Raw genomic sequence first — 23,304 nt, 5'->3', positions numbered from 1 at the left:
TTACTCCTGTTTCTATTCCGTTGATGCACTGAGCAGTCATATTGGTTCTGAAGTTTGAGTTGTTGCAATTCCTCAGAGATTCTGAGTCAGAACTCTGATTTAAAATGGTGTTCCAATGAAACGTTCATACTGGTAACTTAGAACTTCCAACTTCTGCGTACAAATGAATCGCAAAAGGACTACTGTGCTTGTCTGTGTTCCATTCAGAGCGCGCAAACACAAATCACTCTGTCAGCAGCAGATTCAATTCTCTTTCATGGCTTATTGTTATTTATTATTATTTACTGCTTCTGGCTTCGGTGGTGTTCGGACTCTCTTACTTACTGCTCCACACTTTGATCCATCTTTATGTACTTTTCTGAGATTTTAACTTCAGCAGATTAGCATAGTGCTCAAACAACACGTTTTTGGCACTAACACTGAACTAAAAACTTTTTGAGACTGGAATAATATTACAGAAAGGATACTTTTTGCTTCCCTGCTAGCTGTTTACATTCTGAAGACGGGAAAACATAGCTGCCTACATTCAAACTGACAAGAAAGAAAATGCCTCTAATGGAATCTACTTGCTGCATGAACTGCCACAGACTTCTAAAAAGGATTGCGGTTCTTAAAACAAAGTTACTTGCTGGAGTTTCAAAACATATGGAACACAAATCCGATCGTCGTCACAGACCCCATCTCGGAGACCCAAAGGCACTGGAGACATCAGATTGTCATTGTATTGCTGCGGTTGCATACTCTACCCCAGATACGGCTATGACAAAAACTTGTATTCTACCACCCACTATACACCAGATTCTAACAGATTTGAAGCATTAATGAATGCAGGTGAGGAATCCCCAAATGTGACTGAACATGGATTGTATCAGCTGGAAGCTAACATAGCTAATAATAGGCACAGCCGAGTGACTCCATTATCAGAAACATAAGTAGCAGGACTACAACTACCTGTTGCTTTCCTCAAGCAACCGTCTCTGGTGTGAAGCATTCTAAAAAAGCACAAGTCGGATCATCATCATGTGGGGAAGAATGATATTTAGAAAGAGCAGTCAGAACTCCTTAAAGGAATAGTTCACCCAAAAATGGAAATTGTATGTTTATCTGCTTTCCCCTAGGGCATCCAAGATGTAGGTGAAATTGTTTCTTCAGTAGAACAAAAACAAAGATTTTTAGCTCAAACCATTGCAGTCTGTTAGTCATATAAACTAAGCTGACAAGAATCACAGCTTTGAGAGTCAAAAAACATACACCAACAAAACCAAATTAAATCTTGTGGCTCATGTCAATACAATGATGTGTAAAGACACAAAACAATCGGTCTGTGCAAGAAATTGAAAAGTATTTATATTGTTTTTTACCTCTGATTTTCACCGTAATGTCTGAACTGTCATTATTAGACAGCTGCAGCTCATACATAATGTTGCTTCCAGGATTCTGACAAGAACCAGAAAATCTCAGCATATCACACCAGTCCTATGGTCCTTACACTGGCTTCTAGTTATATTTAGGATTGATTTTAAAGTACTTTTACTCATTTATAAATCACTCAATCATTAATAAATCACCTAAATACATTGCAGATATGCTCTGTGATGTTTGTACTGGCTACTGTATACAGTCCACCAGTGCACCATACATTCTTTATTAAAGAATGTGCTAATTTTCGATTTGAGTTAGTGCTGGCTGCAGATAAAGTTTTAATTTTTGGTGGTTTTAATATCCATTTTGATAATGAAAAAGATGCATTGGGAGCAGAATTCATAGACATTCTGAACTCCATTGGGGTTAGACAACATATCTCGGGACCTACTCATTTTCGAAATCATACTCTAGATTTAATACTGCCACATGGAATTGATGTTGATGGTGTTGAAATTATGTGGCCAAGCAATGATATCTCAGATCATTATTTAGTTTTGTGCAAACTTCATATAGCCAAAACTGTAAATTCTACTTCTTGTAACAAGTATGGTGGGAAAGTAACTATCCTACAGAAAAGCATTAAAAACTGCTAGATTTGATTACTTTTCGTCTCTTTTAGAAGAAAACAAACATAACACAAGCTATTTATCCAATATAATGTCTAAATTAACGAATAATAAAGCATCAACAAGTGTTGACATTTTCCAACAGGACAACAGTAATGACTTTATGAACTACATTACTTCTAAGATCGATACTATTAGAGATAAAATTGTACCCATGCAGCCGTCAGCTACAGTATCACATCAAAAAGTGCACTATAGATCCCCTGAGGAACCGTTCCATTCATTCTCTACTTTAGGACAGGAAGAATTGTATAAACTTATTAAATCATCTAAACAAACAACATGTATGTTAGACGCTATTCCATCTAAGCTCCTAAAAGACCGGAGAAACATACCAATTGTAAAAATTAAATGGAATGCAAAGTCGATATAAAAATGAGGTTGCTCTGTACTGCTCTGTGCATGGATCCAACTCCATCATTAAGTTTACAGATGACACCATGGTGATTGGCCTCATCAGAGACAACGAAGAGACTGCCTTGTAGGATTATCCTTGAACAGTCCATTTCATTAGATGAACCCAATCGAACCATTAGTGCGTCATAAAACACAGTCATGGTGCCGAGATGGCTAAAGGAGATGTCACCCCCCCCCCCCCCCCCACTTCCCTTTTTGTGCCTGGCTAATCTCATACCAGCGATGCCAGGACAGCAGGAAAAGATTTCTCTTTGTTCCCCAAACTTAAGACCAAATGGCCAAGAAACCCTGTGGTGACCCCAATGCATAAAGCCACAGCCTTATCAGGAAACGAAGGATGCTAAGGCATTCCTATGGCCCAGAATCACCACAAACCTTAAACCAGGGAACACCTCCTTTCTGCAGCTGTAAATTCCAGAGACTTTTGTCTCCAAAACCAATAGACTGAAATTAACTCATAGGAATTACTCAGAGGAAACTCCGTTGCATAGCAACCCGCAATCCAGGAAGTCTCGCGAACGAAGCGCCACCCGGCAAAGCCAACCAACCACTCACCATCGAGTGCTGTCCCTCAGAACGCGTCATCGACCACCTGCCAGCCAATCAGTGCCAGAGATTCCCTCTCCAGCAACTTCGTTACCCGCAGGAGGATCCAAAAGCAAGTACACAATATCTCCTAATTCTGGCTGAACTGGTGCAAATCTTATTAAGAAAATGAACTAAGATTTAAGTGCTAGTAGATTGATTCTCTCAGGTTCTCTCAGAAAAAGTGTCTAACGCTAGACACTTGGGACTCCATTCACCCTCCGTTAATAACATCACTTTTCTCTGTCACTGTTTGAATGAATGTTTGTATGTTTTTGTTAGTTTAGTTTGTGTGTATTCAATAAAGCCTTGGTTTATTTTACATACCAGCGTCTTGTGCTGTGTGCTTACAAGTTACTGCCTTAAACTGTAGATTTATTACAGTTATTATCATTTTATGATATTATTACCGTAGGCCAAGGGATAATATTTTGTCCAGAATTTATAAAATACCCTAATCTCAATTTATCGGTGGACGAATAGTTGATAAAGTGTTAAATATTAATTCTGAATAATTTGCTTACTAATTCGGTTCTTATTCACTGTAATTCAATCCCCTTTGAGTTATATTGATCTTAATTCCCTTATTAATCTTACAGCCTACAGGGAGGAGATACAGCACCTGTCTGCATGGTGTGCAGACAAAAACCTGCTCCTTGACAACAGCTAGACAAAGCACCTCATTGTGGACTTCAGGAAGAAGGAAGGAAGCACGCATGATACCATCAATATTAAAAGGATGGTTGTTGAATGTGTCTCCAGCTTCAAGTTCCTGGGAACCACCATCTCGGTGGACCTGTCCTGGACCACAAACACCTCCAGCCTGGTCAAGAAGGATTACCAGTGCCTCTTCTTCCTCAGGGCATTGAAGAAAAACCAGCTGTCTTCAGCAATCCTGGTGAACTTTTACCAGTGTACGATCGAGAGCATCCTGACCAGTTGCATTACAGTCTGGTATGGGAACTGCTCAGTTGCTTACCACAAGGCACTGCAGAGGGTGGTGAAAACAGGCCAACGCATCACAGGGACACCACTTCCTGTTATTGAGGGCATCCAGAGAAAATGCTGTCGACATCGAGCTCGCAACATTCTTAAGTACTCTTCTCACTCTGACTTTTTAACCTCCTGCCCTCCAGGAGGTGCTTCAGGAGCCTCCGGACAAGGACCAGCAGATTCAGGAATAGCTTTTTCCCTACAGCTGTCTCCTTACTGAATTCTGCCCTCTAACAGCTTTATTGGGTGGTTGTTCTGCACGCTTAATAAACAAACTCCAACTGATTCAAAATGCAGCAACTAGAGTTCTTACTAGAACCAAGAAGTATTACCATATTAGCCCAGTTCGTCAAGACTGCACTGGCTAACTATTAAACATTGTATAGATTTTAAAATCTTGCTTATTACTTATATAGCCCTGAATGGTTTAGCAGCTCAGTATTTGAACAAGCTCTTGTGATATCATAGTCCTCCATGTCTGCTGTGTTCTCAAAACTCTGGCAATTTGATAATACATAGAATATCAAAATCAACTGGGCAGCAGATCCTTGTCCTAATATCTGGAATGACCTACCTAACATTGTTCGGGAGGCAGACACACTCTTGCAGATTAAATCTAGATTAAAGACTCATCTCTTTAACCTGGCTTACACATAACACACTTATAAACTTCTAATATAAAAATCTGTTAAATGATTTTTAAGCTGCATTAATTAAGTAAACCAGAACCAGGAACACTTCCCATAACACATGATGTACTTGCTACATCGTTAGAAGAATGGCATCTACGCTAATATTTGTCTGTTTCTCTCTTATTCCAAGGTCACAATAGCCACCAGATCCAGCCTGTATCCAAATCAGATGTTCACTGCAGTCACCCGGATCCAGTACGTATCCAGACCAGATGGTGGATCAGCACCTAGAAAGGACCTCTACATCCCTGAAAGACAGCAGAGACCAGGACAACTAGATGAGCCCCAGATACAGATCCCCTGTAAAGACCTTGTCTCACCGGGACAAGACCACAGGAACCGGTTGAGTCCTCTGCACAATGTGACTTTGCTGCAACCTGGAATTGAACTGCTGGTTTCGTCTGGTCAGAGGAGAACTGGCCCCCCAACTGAGCCTGGTTTCTCCCAAGGTTTTTACTCCATCTGTCACTGATGGAGTTTTGGTTCCTTGCCGCTGTCGCCTCTGGCTTGTTTAGTTGGAGACACTTCATTTACAGCGATATCGTTGACTTGATTGCAAATGATTGCAAAGATTCTATTTAAACTGAACTGAGCTGTATGATGACATTACTGAATTCAATAATGAACTGTCTTTAACTGTCATTTTTTATTATTGACACACTGTTTTCCTAATTAATGTTGTTTAGTGGCTTTGACACGATCTGTTTTGTTTATAGCACTATATAAATAAAGGTGACATGACTTGACTAAATATAAACCTGTAGCATCTACTTAGGATCATGTAATATCATTTGGGCTTTATGTTGTAGGGATTATCTGGAAGATACTGAACAGACCAACTGTCGGGTCTCCCCATCTGACTTCAAACACATTCTGAGATAACTAGATAGTCCTCGATGCTAGACATCAAATGGGCCTGGCTGACCAGCCAACTTACATTCTCACAATACACAACATACACACACTTTTATTCATTTAGACTATAGTTAATCAGTTACAAATGTATCTGGTATATGCATGTATTGTTTGTATGTCTCACTATTGTAGTAGCCTAGTTACAATTCTTTATTTGTATTAGTTATACTCTCAATGCTTATATTCTGGTATATGAGTGTATCTCTGCTTTAAGATCTTCTACATGTTTTGTCCTTGGTATCAAAATTATCTGCTTTTTATTCCTCAAACAATTATGTACACTATGTGATCCTAAATACTTCATTCTATTTGTACCATAGTTTGGGTTACCAGTTCAAGCCAGTCATAAACCATGCAAATGTGGTGTCACTGGGACAAAGAAACACTTTCACGCTGAAACTATATGCCTTGTTATTGGTCAATCCAACCAAAAGGGGTGTTACCAGGAAACCAGATAAAACTTCTCCCACACCCGAAAAGGAGTTTCTCTTAAATTGCGGTTCCCTGGAGACACCCATCACCTTTGAAACCTAGGGGAGTCCGATTTTCTGGCAGTTTTCAGCAACTTTGTTGATTCACTTCAAAGCAGTCAACCCATGGATGAAATGATGAAGGTTTTACTCCTAACAGGATTCAGAAGGAATCTACAAATTATACATACCGGGACACTTTACTCAGGAACTACAGAACCAATGATAGATGCGCTTCTAGGCTTTGACTCCTTTTAATTAAGGTGATGAGATTCTTTGATGGTTCTTAACAGGTTGTGATTTAGTTTATGAGTAAATACTGCCAGTGCACAGGTAGGGCTCAACCTGTGCAGAGCACATGCCCTTTTTGACCTTACACTCCGAAGTGCCCTTTTTTTGGTGGTGTTTTTTTTTTTTTTTAATCAATGCTGTTGGTCACCCTTTACGTCTGTCTGTCTGTTTTAGAAATATTTAGCAAATGTTTAAATATTTAGTTCTTAAAACGAGCTTGTGTAAATCTTATTCGATCCTCAAGCTGTCAGTAAGCTGATAACTCTGCCCCCTCTATATTCATTAAATCAACTGAAGTTCCACAGCAGCCAGCCGCACAGTAGACAACAGCTGAGCTGAACAAAGTTTTGCGAAGGGTAAATAAGCGAAAGGTAAATAAATATCTTGTTGTTGAATAAGTACTACTAAACACTATGTTTATAAAGGCTCATATTTTATTTATTTGATGTCTGACTGACTCACTGACGGACGTCGCCTGAGAGAGAGGGCTAGCATTTGCCATGTAGTCATAGCCAATACATAGCCAACACCTAAATAGCCAGTAGCATTTCATCTTTTATAAAATGTGATTTTGGCCAAATGCATTTTACCACAGGAAAAACTGAGCGCTCCGTCTATATAACTACAAAAACTAGTTTGTAACCTGTAGATGAAAATGTAATGTGATGCCGGCAGCGGCAGGCGCTGTCGCCGTTTTAATGACGGACAAAAGAAATTCACATTTGCACACACTCGCTGGTCAAAAACTATATATTGATAATACAACAACATATAATTTGTTTTTACCATCGGAAAATCATAACAGGTGCGCCCCCGCGCTGTTTCGTACTGGAACTTACACAAAGCGACGAGTGATCCTCGTCACCTAGATAACATATATTTCTAAGAAATTTCTTCTTTGATTTATGATTGCTGATACACTTAATTTATTAACATTTAGGCTAATCATGTTATGGTATACTCTCCGCTCGTCCTCACATGTATAAAATGTAGTAAAACATGGTTTTACTACAGTAATGTAGTAGTAACTAAAAAACAAATCACTGTGAAATCTTCATATTTTATCATGCAGAATGTAATTCATGATTCATTCCAAGGCTTGATTTATTTGATCCAAAATACAGCAAAAACAGTAATATTGTGTAATACTTTTACAATTTTAAATAACTGTTTTCTATTTGAATATATTTTAAAATGTAATTTATTTTTGTGATCAAAGCTGAATTTTCAGCATCATTACTCCAGTTCAGTACTCTTCAGTGTCACGTGATCCTTCAGAAATGCTTTTCACTGCAACTGTACTTTTCACACTATTTTTATTTATTTTTTCATTGCTGGCTTATTTTAGGGAAATTGTAGTGAATAAGAGACCTTCAAGAGACCAACATCCCTGGTCCGCCACCAAATTTTTGCCAGGTAGGCGGATACATGTTGGATATGTTATAGTAACGGTATGGCTATACTTTCTTATAATCTGGAATTGAGTTGGACATAATTACTTAAATTATATTTCAAAAAAGTTTGTCAAAAATACTTGACTCATTGCTAACCTTCCCCTCTTCTCAATGTCATTCATAATCATGTTAACCAAATAATACAAATTAGCTTATAAAACCAAACAGAATAGCTAAAAAAGAGAATATATATAATTTTTTTCTTTGCAAAGTTCATAAAAAGTGCATAAAGTTCAATAAAAAAAAGATTTTGGTTTCTGTTTGGTTTTATAGTAGTTTATAGCAGTCATCCCACAGCCTGACAGTTCATGACAACTGGGTTGGCACACCAAACCCAGAGGCTGTCCAAGCCATACACACACTGTGTGACTTTTATGGTGTTGAGGAGGAGCAGCAACTGAAGACCAGAGGTGGAAAGAGTACAAAAATATTCTACTCAAGTAAAAGTACCATTACATTAATGAAATTTTACTTAAGTACAAGTAAAAGTACCAGTCTAAAAATCTACTCAAGTAAAAGTAAAAAGTAGCTCATTTAAAATTTACTCAGAGTAAAAATTACTTAGTTACATTTTAACAGTGGGAGGGAGTCAAAATGGGACAGGCCAAGGGTGTCAAACTCATATCCTGGAGGGCCACAGTCCTGCACAGTTTAGATATAACCCTAATTAAACACACCTGATCCAGCTAATCTTATCATTTAGGTTTATTTGAAAACTACATGATATGTGTGCTGGAGCAGGGTTAGAACTAAACTCTGCAGGGCTACGGCCCTCCAGGAACTGAGTTTGACACCCCTGGGATAGGTCTATTAATCTCAAACTAGTTGTTTTTAATTAAAGGAATCAGTTATTTAGAATAATAAAACATTTGGGCTGTTACCAGGCAAATCAGTATCAACAAACTCATCTTTTAATGCAGAGGAAATGCAGAAGATTCATTGGAAGTTGCATTTAGATGTATTACACTGTTTAGTGCAGGACAAGAATGCATTTAACCTGCAGTTACAAATGCATGAATAATGTTTTGATATACAAGACATAAAATTTTGAATACTCATTTAAAATGATAAGAAATTAATTATTTAAAAAAATCAAAAGATACTTTAAATGTGAAATTAAAATGGCCTGTATGTGTCAGCAAGTCACTGTTAATAAGTGAGTCATTGCGATTGAACCGAATCATTTAAACGGTTGATTCATTCAGGAACGAAACACTGTCACGTTGCTCAGAGACGCAAAACTGTGCTTTGGTGGCTGTGTTTGGAATTATTTTCTGTTGTAGAAATAGAGCTAAAAAAGGCAATATGATGTCTAAAACGCAAGTCTCTTAATTAACTTGTTTACTGAACTGTTATATATATGTATGTATATATTCATGATGATTTTTGGAGGAAAAGATGGCATTCTTTGTGTGATTTTGATTTAATATATGAAATTATATAAATATGTAATTTTCTGCCCCTATATCTTCAATTTTGTGATCATTCTAAATGGATTTTAGGAGACTGAATCACACAGTGAAAGAACGCACTATAAATGCGCGCGCACATCATTAAAACAAAAATAGCACACTCCTCACCACTTTTTGGCTAATTTGTGCAAAACCTCTTGCTAAAATGTCAAAGCTTCATTTTAACCAGCAATGCAACGATGCAATTATTTAGCTTACCTCTACATTCTTGCGAAGGGTTGATGTCTTGTTGAGATTTTATAAGCTGCTAGTTTGGTCTTCCTAAGCAAGTACAGCTTACACTGCATAATAGAGCATACATATGGCCAGGGGTTCACTTCATTTCCTTCGAGTTCAACTTCAGAATATGACGGGGTTTCGTTTTCAGCGGTGTCTGCACCACTAACGCCTGTTTTGTCCGTCTGCATCTTTCTTGTGATTTTAGCGCCAGTTTGCCCTCCTGCTCATTATTTACTGCCGTAGTTTCCAGGGAGCGATTTTTTTTTTTTTTTTTTACTCAGTAATTCATATGTTTTAAAATGTAGCGAAGTACAATACTTCAAACAAAATATACTTAAGTAAAAGTAAAATTACAGATTTAAAAAATTACTTTAAAAAGTATTAGTACACAAAAAAGCTACTCAATTACAGTAACGCGAGTAAATGTAATTCGTTACTTTCCACCTCTGCTGAAGACAGAGCTGAAGGTTTACCATACCACCTTCAAGTCAAGTGGCATGAAGAGTATGCTTTCCACTCTAAAATAAACCAGTGGCCAGCATGTTTTCCCTACACTGGTAGAAATGCTTAAAGTATATGCCACCCTACCTGTATCAACTGCAACTGTGGAGAGATCCTTTTCAAAAATAAGGTTAATTAAGAACAAACTCTGAAGTCTCTGCTCAGAGGAGAGACTCTCAGATCTTCTCCTCACAGCCATAGAGAGGGACATCTCAGTGGATCACAGTGAAGTCATAAACATCTTCAAGCACATGGCTCACAGAAGGTTGCTGTTGTAATTAGGTTTAAATAAGCCCCTAAAACACTGTTTATCTATATTATCTAACTATCTAATATTATTATTATTATGGTTGTTATTAATCGTGAATAAATCTAAAGTTTTTGAGACTATTATTTTGTGTTATTGAATTTGTCATGAAGATGTGACCATTTCTTCCTGTTATGCAGGCTTACTAAATAATCTTGATATAAAAAAGGGAGGGGGGTGCCCTTTTTCAGTTTCAGCACATGCCCCTCAAAAGGTCTGTGCACGGCCCTGCTGTGACTCTCCACTCGCTCTCACGCTCTCTCTGCAGTGCGCTCTTTCTCTATCTTATGGAAAGCCAAAGTAGTCACTAACGCCTGCTCGGGCGTCTGATTGCATCTTGGCACGTCAAAAGCGCGCGATTTAACAGCAAAGCGCGCGTCCTTGACGCGCGATTTGCCATAACAACGCGCGTTCTTAGCGTGCGCTTTGGGATTGTGGACAACGCGCGCCAGAAACGCGCGTTTTGGTGTATCCAAACGCGCGTCCTTGACGTGTGATTTACTGTAAAAACGCACGTTCTTAGCGTGCACTTTGGAGTCACCAAAGACGCGCGTTTTTGACGTCTGTAATGCTTTGTCCGCTATATATGGGCTATTACGGTAGCCTGAGGCATGGCTGCCGCATACATATATATATATATATATATTCCACTCAGTCATAATGAGGGATGTTATGTTGTTTAAACGACACGTTTTAATTGTATGTTGTTAAGCTTCATTAAAGAAATGTGTCTGATACACTCTCTATTATAGATCAGTGGTGTGGTACAGTTTAGCCTACATGATGTCAGTTGTTGTTAATTTTAGCTGCTATCTAACATTACCTCTGTAGCACCATGATATTATGTCATGGCCACGAGTTTCATGCGTAAACAAACCTGCGAGACCATAACAACAAGGTATTGTCAGAGTTGGATTCATTAATGTTTTATTTTGAATTAAGACTATTATATTAATATATAATTTTTTTAAATTATTAAATTATTATAATGACCATAGGCCTTGTCTACCGGCTGTATGCGATCGTCAGCATTCAAATTAAGTTTATCATGAATAAATGTTATATAAAGTGCATAATATAAAATAGACTTAAAGTAAAATATTTGATCATTGTCTTGTGAGTCCATTAACTAACTGATCGTCTTTCCCGCGTATTATTTCTATATTATTATTATTACACTATTATTATTGGTTATATTTTTTATATATTTTTTTTCACCTTCATTTCGATCTCCTTAACGTTCTAAATACTTTTGTAAATAATAGCCTACTGTAAATGCTCGACACACCAATCATGCTTTGATTATGCTGACTGGATTTTTTGCTGGAATGCAGTCAAAGTCATATGGGTATTCTATAGTCTTTGGTTTAAATGTAACATATATTTCATCTCATTTCATCTAAATAACAAGACTGTCCTCCTAAAAACGACCATATATGTCGTTTGTGCAAGCAACAAGCGCCCTCTAGCGGCCTTATGACAGTCTCGTTTGTCGGGTGTGTCGTCATGAACTTTGACTGTCGTTACCATCGTTACCACTCACAAAAAGGAGCAGTGACCCAGAGCCATATAGAGGGAATTACAGACCAATAGCGCTTACATCAAATTTATGTAAGGTGATGGAAAAAATAATTGTAAACAGGCTTAATTATGTACTTGAGAGCAAGGGAGCCTTGACATCTCAATATGGTTTTAGGAAAGTACGATCAACATAAGATGCATTAGTAAAACTGGAAACAGATGTAAAAAAAGCTATAGCGGTTAAAGAGGGATTAGTGGCAGTTTACTTTGATTTTGAAAAAGCATATGATATGTTGTGGAAGGAGGGATTACTTATTAAAATGAAGAGCATAGGAATAGAAGGAATAATGTATAATTGGGTTTTAAGTTTTTTATTTGACAGAAAAATTCAAGTTAAAGTGGGTGGTGAAGTATCTCAAATTCTAAGTGTGGAAAACGGAACTCCTCAGGGAAGTGTGATTATTCCTATATTGTTTAATATAATGATATATTTGGAAAATTGGCTCCGGGAATCAGCACTGGGTTATACGCAGATGATGGTATAATGTGGAAAAGAGGAAGGAATATGTCTTTTAATATGAATAAAATGAAAAAAGAAGCTATAGAAGTAGTTGAAAAATGGTCGTTAGAATGGGGATTTAAATTCTCAATATCTAAAACATGTTACCAAATATTTACAAGGATGAAAATGAAAGAGAATCAACTACTTAAATTATATGGGTCTTCTTTAGAGAAAGTTTCAAAATTTAAGTAGGAGTATGGTTTGATGACAAATTATCATGGAAGGACCATGTAGATTTTATATTAAAGAAATGTGGAAAAATTTTAAATGTAATGAGAGCAGTAGCATGTCAAGATTGGGGTGCTGATAAACAGTCATTAAAGAGCATTTATGTTGGGCTTATGCGATCAACCCTAGACTATGGATGTATTGTTTATGAGTCGGCATCATCCACGTTGTTAAATAAATTAGATGTCATGCAAGCTAAAGCATTAAGACTAATTTTAGGAGCAGTTAAAGCCACACCCATTGCAGCATTACAAGTAGAGACATCAGAAATGTCATAAGAAGACAGAAACTAGCAATGGCATACTGGGCAAACCTGCTAGGACAAAAAGATAGTCATCCTGTAAGGGAAGTTCTAAATGATTGCTGGGAAATTTTAAATGCAACTGGTAAAGGATTTGCATGGAAAATAAAGAAGTGGGTTAATGAAGCTGGGCTAGAGTCAATATCATTTGCTCCAATAGTGGTAGTATCCCCAATTCCACCCTGGATAATAGATCATCTGGAAATAGACATAAAATTACATGAAAACAGAAGGGAAATGAATGACTCAGGTTAAATACATACGTATATGAGTATATTATAAAAAAATCATACTACACACGTTTCTTCAAATTTATACAGATGGGTCAAAGAGTAAAGAGACTGGAAGGACAGGGGCTGCATACTATGTTCCAGAGTTTGAGGTGAGGAAGGCTGGAAGGATAACAGATGGTGCATCAGTATATACAGCAGAGAGGATAGCTATTTCAATGGCACTAGAGTGGGTGTATGAAGTTAGACCGGATAAAGTAATAATAATATGTTCTGATTCAATGGCAGTCCTTTTGAGCTTACAATCATTGGAAACAAATAGGACATGTTAACTGAAATCATGATAAGGTTATACGGTTTACGACAGATAAGAATAATAATTAAATTTATGTGGGTACCAGCACACGTGGGAATTCAAGGTAACGAGGAAGCAGACAAGATTGCCAAAGAATCAATTAAAAATAAAGATTGCACTCAGTAGATCAGAAGGAAAACATTTAATTTCTGAAGCATGCGTTAGAAAAATGGTAGACAGTTTGGGACTCATGTCATACAGGTCGACACAAGGTTCCAAAAACCATAAAGAAAAGCAAAATACTTCACAACTTAAGTAGAAAAGAGCAAGTTATTTTCAAACTTTTACAAACAGGACATTCAAATCTAAATCACACTTTACACGTTATAGGGAAACATGACACAGATCTATGTGATGTCTGTTCAGTAGAGGAAACAGAGCATGTTATGCAGATATGCAAGACTTACAAAATACAAAGGAGGATTCTTAAGGAAAAATTACAAGCAGTAGGATGCCAAGAATTTAATATAACTAGCTTATTAAATGATGCTCTAAATTCAAGGAAACAAATGCATGCAGTCATGAGATTTATTAAGAATAGTGGTCTATATATATAAATTCATTCTTTTTACACTCCCATCACAGTAGGTGGCGGTATGCACCTTGGAAGTTGGTTCGCAACCCGGCATTAAAATCAAAGAAGAAGAAGAGCCATATAGAGATGTGGCTCTTGACATTTTACCGGATCAATTAAAGGAATTGAGAGGACTTGCCGGTCGGCGTGCAGATGGCGACGAGAGCGGGAAGAGCGGAGTGTAGCTCTGCACACGCTGCAAAGGAAAGACAACGTGGCGGGTTAAGCCAGGGGTTTTCAAACTGTGGGTCGCGACCCACTTGTGGGTCACAGAATGGAACAAGGTGGGTCGCACAAAGTCACTTGGCTGCAGCTAAATTTGCGTTTCAATGACACACACACACACAGTTCAGTCTAGGGCTGCACGAAAGTGACGAGTGGGAACGGTGCGAGGCCGGTGGAGTGATTGGAATTGAGCGACACCTGCTCGACTCACCAGTCTCGAGAACCACGGAGGAGATCGGAAGGATACAAAAGAGGAGCGTCCGTCTCCCCGGCAACTCACTCCAGCCCACCGCCTCGAGCATCCTCCTTCGCCCTGCTCGATGGCACTGCGGATTCACCTCAGTGCCGAGGGATCTTCGGCACCGCGTCCCTCCTTCCTCCCAGGCTTCGGCACCAGTCTAACACATTAAAAACTTCTCAATCACGGGAAGGAGGAGGCGGGAACCGGGAACCCACTCGTCACAATGATATAGCCCACCAACATTAATAAGGACTGCAATATCCTTAGTGTGATTTTCGAATTGCAATTAAGTCCGCGTGCTTTGCGTGTTTTGAAGCGCGGGCGCGCACGAGTTGTAATAACAGTGAAGGTCTCAGAGCAATGTCATTAAAAGGTTCAATCGGTCCGCATTATTAAAAGAGAAAAACTTGCTCACTTCAATACACTATATTCCGCATGAGATTGCATACACCAGAAAACAAATGTTACGAAAACGGTTTCAGGTAGGCCATGTTCATTCATTTCTATCGTCCGTTTGAGCTCTGTGCACTTTTTTCGTTCGGGAAACGGTTTGTAAAAAGCATTTCACATGTACAGGGTGAGCAGTGCACAAACGCAGGGTTAATTGTAACACTACAAGATTTAAACATTTCCACATAACAAAATGCACAAAAAAATAATGCAATACTCCTTGACGTATCATCTCTTTTTAGAGAAAAATTTGCCAAAGTTCAGAAATCTTTTGAAGATATTGCTGAACATTAATTTAACCATTGCTAAAATAAATTTCTGCCTGAACTTAATGTCATCCAGTTTTTTTTTTTGTTTGTTTATTTAAAACGAGACACATGTTTATTATTATTTTTTACCTATTTCACAATTATTTTAATCTCCAAACAGTTTTAGATAGTTCTGCTTTGCTTCTTATGCTTTTTCTAAAAAAAGTGTTGGATTGTGCTCCGTTCTCACCGACACACACGGAAGGATCGTGAATGCATTTTCTGCAACAAAACACAGCAGCGCAGATTACAGTTCACTGGAGTGAGCCTGTTTAACGTTTTTATGGACACATATTCTAAAGTCTGTAAACAAAAATTAAAACTTAAATATTAATAGTGATTTTTTTCAGGTGTAGGCCTACTCTAAAATAAAAAAGGTTTTTTTTCTTAAATACTTCATTTCTGTCATCAAACTTTTAAGTAAGATTAGGCTTAAAGTAATATCAACCTTTTTTTTTCCTCAAATATTGTGGTGGGTCATGAAATAGATTACACTTGTCTAGGTGGGTCGTGGAATGGAAAAGTTTGGGAACCACTGGGTTAAGCGACAGCTGTGGTGTGAATGAAGAGAATGAAGGGGTTAGTTTAGATGAAGAAGATGAGTCTAATAGCATGAATTTTGGTGACTGGTCTCAGGCTGAACAGATGTCTCAGAAACGTAAAGACAGAGGCTCAGATTCTGAGGAATTCGCCAGAGGAGGAGAAGGAAGGAGTAAAACGATGAGGAAAGAGGATGAGTACAAAGTTATCTTGACGTTTGAGACAATGGGTGAAATGAGTAATCCAATGCGATTAACAAAGGTACTTAGGAAAAACATTGGGGAAATTAAATCAGCCAGATACTTAACCAACAATCGGGTAATTGTGATATGCATGAACAAAAAACAACATGATGTGGTGACTAAAATGAAGGAGTTAGGAGGACAAGGAGTTAAATGTCATGTGCCTGGCGAGGTGAATGGCATTAAAGGGGTGATTACTGGAGTTCCAATATCTTTAACAGACGAGATATTAAGAAACCAGTTAATGAGCGAAAAAGTAATTGATGTGAAGAGATTGATGTCTAACAGAAACGGGAAAAGAGAACTAAGTACAACGGTGATGATAACAGTGAATGGGAAATTACTTCCAGAAAATGTTAAGATGGGATATGTGTGCTACCCAATTAGGCCTTTTATAAAACCTGCATTGAGATGTTTCAATTGTCAAAGATTAGGCCATGTAGCAGAAGTATGCAAGGGAAAGAAACGCTGTTGTAAATGTGGGGGCGAACATGGTTATGGAGAATGTGGGGAGCTAGTAGAGCCTAAATGTTGCAACTGTGGAGGTCCACACAGTGCAGCATATTTAGGATGTGTAGCGCAAAAACAAGCTGTGGAAGCAATGAAGTACAAATCAGAGCACAATGTTTCCTATGCACAAGCAGTAAAGAAGGTTCAAAATGAACAAGGAAATAGAAGTTGTGAGATACCTCAGGCAAAGGAAACTCCAAACAAGGGTACAGAAAGGTATAAAACAAATGCTGATGCAAGTATGCTTATGATTAGCAAAGTAAGTTTCATTGCATTTATTGCTGAAGTCATCAACTGTACAGCACAAACAAACAAACGAACAGAGAAATTGAAAATCATCATATCTGCAGCAGCTCGTCAGCTGGGAATAACAGAAGTAACAGTTGAGAAAATTCAATATCTATTAGGACAAGCTGAGAATAATGCAAGCTCTCAGGAAACCCCAGATAGACAAAGACTTAATATATGACATTTAAGATAGTACAATGGAATGCTAGGAGTCTGACTGCGAATGGGCAAGAATTTAAAAAGGTTGTACATGAAATGACAGACCTTCCTGATTTAATATGCATTCAGGAGACATGGCTTAAATCGCACTTAGACTTCGTTATTCCAGGGTACTTATCTATTAGGAAAGACAGATCAAGAACAGCAGGTGGAGGGTGTGCTATATTTATTAAAAATGGGGTGGCATATAGGGAAGTAAAGGTAGAAACACAATATGAATGTATTAAGGTGGAATTGTGGACATCATTAGGAAAAGTAACAGTAATAAATTATTATAACCCATGTGAACAAATAGCTTTAGTGGAGCTGAATAACATCTGGAGTAAAGAAGAAGGGATAGGGATATGGTGTGGGGATTTTAATGCACATAGTGTGGTATGGGGAAGTTTAAACTCAGATAAAAATGGCACAGTGGTAGAAGAATATATGGAAGATAATTTGTTGGTTTGTTTAAATGATGGAAGTGGGACGAGGTTTGACATCAGGAAACAAATAAAATCATGCGTAGATTTAACAATGGTTTCAGCATCAATAGCAGTAAAATGTCAATGGGAGGTGTTAGAGAAGACATCAATCGGGAGTGACCACTTCCCAATAATTTGCACGGTGGGTTTGGAAATGCAAAGGAGTATGATGATAAAACAATATAGATGGAAATTTGAGAAAGCGGACTGGGAAAAGTATAATAGAATATGTGAGTCAGAACTAAGGAGCTATAGTACAGAGGATGATATTGATAAGGGTACAAAAAAGTTAAGTTTGATTTTAGTCAAAGCAGCAGAAGGAAGTATACCTAAGGTTGAAGGAAATGGGAAGAAAAAAGCTGTTCCATGGTGGAACGAGGAATGTAGTAAATCAATTAAAAACAGAAATAAAGCATTTAAAGTGCTGAAAAGGACACTGACACCAGAAGCAGTAATAGAATATCAAAGGGAAAGAGCAAAGGCAAGGAAAACAATTAAACAGGTAAAAAAGAAATACTGGAGAGATTATTGTAGTTCTATAGGGAAGGAAACTGAATTAGGAGAGGTATGGAATATGTTAAAGAAAATGATTGGAATATATAAAACCAGAAATATGCCAGTACTTTCAGGAGAAGGAAGGACAGCTGTTACAGAAAAGGATAAGGCAGAATTATTAGTCAAAACCTTTCAGAAAGCGCATAGTAAAGAAAATCTTGATGAAAGTTACAGAATAAAAAGACAGGAAATTTTAAATCAACATCAGGACATTTATAATAAATGACCTGATGGCGAAGGAGCATTGGATACTGATTTTAAAATATGGGAACTTAAAAGAGTAGTACACAAAATAAAACAATCAGCACCTGGACAAGATGGAATTTATTATATTATGATTAAATATGCAAATGATAAAATACTTAAAGTATTATTGGATTTATATAATAAGATATGGATAGAAGGAAGAGTGCCGAAGTCATGGAAACATGCAATAATAATTCCTATAGCTAAACCAGGTAAAGATGCATCGATAGCAGGGAATTACAGGCCAATTGCACTTACATCAAATCTATGTAAATTAATGGAAAAAATGATTGTAAATAGATTAAATTATATACTTGAGAGTAAGGGAGTATTGGCACCTAATCAATATGGTTTTAGGAAAGGTCGATCAACATTAGATGCTTTGGTAAAGCTGGAAACGGATATAAAAAAAGCTATAGCAGTTAAAGAGGGATTAGTGGCAGTTTACTTTGATATGGAAAAGGCATATGACATGTTATGGAAAGAGGGGTTACTTATTGAAATGAAGAGAATTGGAATAGAAGGAAGAATGTTTAATTGGGTTTTAAGTTTTTTATTTGACAGAACAATTCAAGTTCAAGTCGGTGGTGAAGTATCTCAGATCAAAAGTGTGGAAAATGGAACACCTCAGGGAAGTGTAATTAGTCCTATATTATTTAATATTATGATAAATGATATTTTTGGAAATGTGGCACCAGGAATTAGCACTGGATTATATGCAGATGATGGAATCATGTGGAAAAGAGGAAGGAATATATCTTTTAATACAGATAAAATTCAGGAAGCCATAGAAATAGTTGAAAAGTGGTCAGTCGAATGGGGATTCAAATTTTCAATATCTAAAACGTGTTATCAGATATTTACTAGGAAGAAAATTAAAGGGGAGAAAAGGTTAAAATTATATGGGGCTTCTTTAGAGAATGTGTCAAAATTTAAGTATCTAGGATTGTGGTTTGATGATAAATTAACCTGGAAGGATCAAATAGATTATATATTAAAGAAATGTGCTAAAGTTTTAAACCTAATGAGGGCAGTAGCAGGACAAGACTGGGGGGCTGACAAACAGTCATTAAAGGGCATTTATGTTGGTCTTATGCGATCAACACTAGATTATGGATGCATTGTTTATGAGTCAGCATCATCAACGTTGCTAAAAAAAACTAGATGTCATGCAAGCTAAGGCATTAAGACTTATTATAGGAGCAGTTAAAACCACGCCAATTGCAGTATTGCAAGTAGAAACATCACAAATGCCATTATATATAAGAAGACAGAAATTAGCTATGGCATACTGGATAAATCTTCAGGGACAAAGGGATAATCATCCTGTAAGGGAAGTCCTGAATGACTGTTGGGAAATTTTAAATGTAACCGGTAAAGGATTTGCTTGGAAAATAAAGGGGTGGGTTAATGAAGGTGGTTTAGAATTGATATCGTTTGCTCCAGTAGTGATAATGTCCCCAATTCTACCTTGGCTAATAGCACAACCTGAAATAGATACACAATTACACGAGAATAGAAGGGAAATGAGTGAAGCTGTTAGTTTAATTACATATGTAAGTGAATATATCAAAAACACACATTATTCATTTCTTCAAATATACACAGACGGATCAAAGAATGTAGATAATGGCAGGACAGGGGCTGCCGTCTATGTTACGGAGTTTGAGGTGAAAAAGGCTGGAAGAATAACAAATGGTACATCAATATATACGGGTGAGATGATAGCGATTTTAATGGCACTTGAGTGGGTCTATGAAGTTAGACCTGATAAAGTAATAATATGTACTGATTCAATGGCTGTTCTTAACAGTCTACAATCCTTCGAAACAAATAGAACTGACATTTTAATAGAAATCATGATCAGGTTGTAATATATAATAATAATAATATATGTAATAATAATAATTCGATTTATGTGGGTACCAGCACACGTGGGAATTCAAGGGAATGAGGAAGCAGACAAAGTAGCAAAAGAATCATTAAAAATGGAAGAACCAAATATAAACATATCACTCAGTAGATCAGAAGGTAAACAGTTAATTTTAGAAGCGTGCAATAAAAAATGGCAGACAGATTGGGATACATGTCATAAGGGGCGGTATTTTTATAGGATTCAAAAAACGGTAAAGAAAAGCAAAATAAGTCTCAATTTAAGTAGAAGAGAACAAATTATTTTTTACACATTTACGAACAGGACATTCTAATTTAAATTACACTTTACACATTATAGGGAAGCACAACACAGGTTTATGTGAGGTTTGTTTGGTAGATGAGATGGTAGAACATGTTTTTAAGGAATGTAAAGCATATGAAGAAGAAAGGAGGATTCTTAAGGAAGATCTTCAAGCAGTAGGTTGCCGGGAATTCAATATAACTAATATATTAAATGATAGTTCAAATTCAAGGAAACAGATAAATGTAGTCATAAAATTCATCAAGAAGTGTGGGTTATATTATAGGATATAGAAATTAGTTCATTCTTTTCACACTCCATCACAGTAGGTGGCGGTATGCACCTTTGAAGTTGGTTCGCAACCCGCCATAAAACCAAAAGAAGAAGAAGACATTTTACCGAGCGTCGTTGTCCAGGTGTGTAAACTATTTTATTTTATGTTTTGTTCTTTAATGTACTGTTCTGATTCTCTGCAATTAATGTCAAAGTAAGTGCAGTTTGACGTTTTCTTTTCAAATCTGTTGCGAATGGCAGTGAACGAATGTGTGTCAATCACAACGAATGTGACCACAACACTTACCATGTTATTTACCATGATAACTGTTTTACTGTGGTATTTATAGTTAGAACACATTAACCACAATGCCATGGCTTTAATACCTTTTTGTAATGTAATTGTAATTCAGTGTTTTTTTTATTTTCTGTTTTGCAGTTTCTTCATATCACACACATCTCCAGCTCCTATAACAATATTAGCGGGGTCATGTTGGTTTTGTTTTCGATATTCGTGACACATTCAGCGGTAAACGCCAATAACTCCAAAACGAATTGCCCTAAAAAATCTAAACAGTGTGACCGCCAAAAGGGCAAAGTTGATCATGTTTCACAGCCTTCTTTTTCTATATTTTCCCTCGATATAATAAGCACGGCCCCGTGTAAGCCGTCGCAATGTGCAGAAAGCCGGGAGAGAACGCTCTCAGCAGAGCCCTCAGTTGGGGACCGTGGGGAAAGTGCAAACTTTCTTCGTTTTTTGATATAGCTCAGTAGGCGGTGTTTTTGTAATAGTTTTTTAGTTAAAGGGCATATAGACATGATAACAGTGTCAATCAATAGTGGGGAACCGTGGACGTTTTTCACAACCTCTTTTTTGCCCCTACTGGTAGAAAATTGAATTGCATGTCCAAATTTAACCTTCTTTTTGTAATAACTTTCTACAGCAGTGAGACAGAGACATGAAACTACTGTCAATCAATACAGGGAGAGAGTGGACATTTTTCACAACCTTTCATTTTACCCCAAGTGGCTGATTAGGGAACTGCATGTCCAAAATTAACCTTCTTTTTGTAATAATTTTCTACAGCAGTGAGACAGAGACATGAAACCAGTGTCAATCAATAGTGAGGGACAGTGGACATTTTTCACAACCTTTCCTTTTACCCCTACTGGTAGAAAAGGGAATTCCATGTCCAAAATTAACCTTATTTTTGTAATAACGTTCTACAGCAGTGAGACTAATACATGAAACCAGTGTCACTAAATAAAGAGGGACAGTGGATATTTTTAAAAACCTTTAATTTTACCCCTAGTGGCTGATTAGGGAATTGCATGTCCAAAATTAACTGCCTTTTTGTAATAACTTTCTACAGCAGTGAGACTAATACATGAAACCAGTGTCAATAAATAAAGAGGGACAGTGGATATTTTTAAAAACCTTTAATTTTACCCCTAGTGGCTGATTAGGGAATTGCATGTCCAAAATTAACTGCCTTTTTGTAATAACTTTCTTAAGCAGGGAGACAGAGACATGAAACCAGTGCCAATCAGTAGAGAGAGAGAGAGAGTGGAAATTTTTCACTTCATTTAATTTTACCCCAAGTGGCTGATTAGGGAATTGCATGTCCAAAATAACCTTTTTGTAATAACTTTCTACAGCAGGGAGACAGAGACATGAATCCAGAGTCAAATCAATAGAGGGAGGGAGTGGACATTTTTCACAACCGTTTTACCCCTACTGGTAGAAAAGGGAATTGAGTGTCCAAAATTAACCTTATTTTTGTAATAACGTTCTCCAGCAGGGACACAGAGACATGAAACCAGTTCAAATCAATAGAGGGAGGGAGTGGACCTTTTTCACAACCTTTCTTTTTACCCCTACTGGTAGAAAAGGGAATTGCATGTCCAAAATTAACCTTCTTTTTGTAATAACGTTCTACAGCAGGGACACAGAAACATGAAACCAGTTCAAATCAACAGAGGGAGAGTGGACATTTTTCACAACCTTTCTTTTTACCCCTACTGGTAGAAAAGGGAATTGGATGTCCAAAATTAACTTTCTTTTTATAATAACTTTCTACAGCAGTGAGACAGAGACATGAAACCACTGTCAATCAATAGAAGGAGAGAGTGGACATTTTTCACAACCTTTCTTTTTACCCCTACTGGTAGAAAAGGGAATTGGATATCCAAAATTAACCTTCTTTGTGTAATAACTTTCTACAGCAGGGAGACAGAGACATGAAACCAGTGTCTATCAATAGAGGGGGACAGTGGACATTTTTCACAACCTTTTTTTTTTACCCCTACTGGTGGAAAAGGGAATTAGATGTCCAAAATTAACTTTCTTTTTATAATAACTTTCTACAGCAGTGAGACAGATACATGAAACCAGTGTCAATCAATAGAGGGGGACAGTGGACATTTTT

The sequence above is a fragment of the Carassius carassius genome, chromosome 6 (genome assembly GCF_963082965.1).
Source record: "Carassius carassius chromosome 6, fCarCar2.1, whole genome shotgun sequence".
In the NCBI taxonomy this organism is placed as follows: Eukaryota; Metazoa; Chordata; class Actinopteri; order Cypriniformes; family Cyprinidae; genus Carassius; species Carassius carassius.
The sequence above is the reverse complement of the archived record's forward strand: the minus strand, read 5'-3'. Positions refer to the sequence as shown.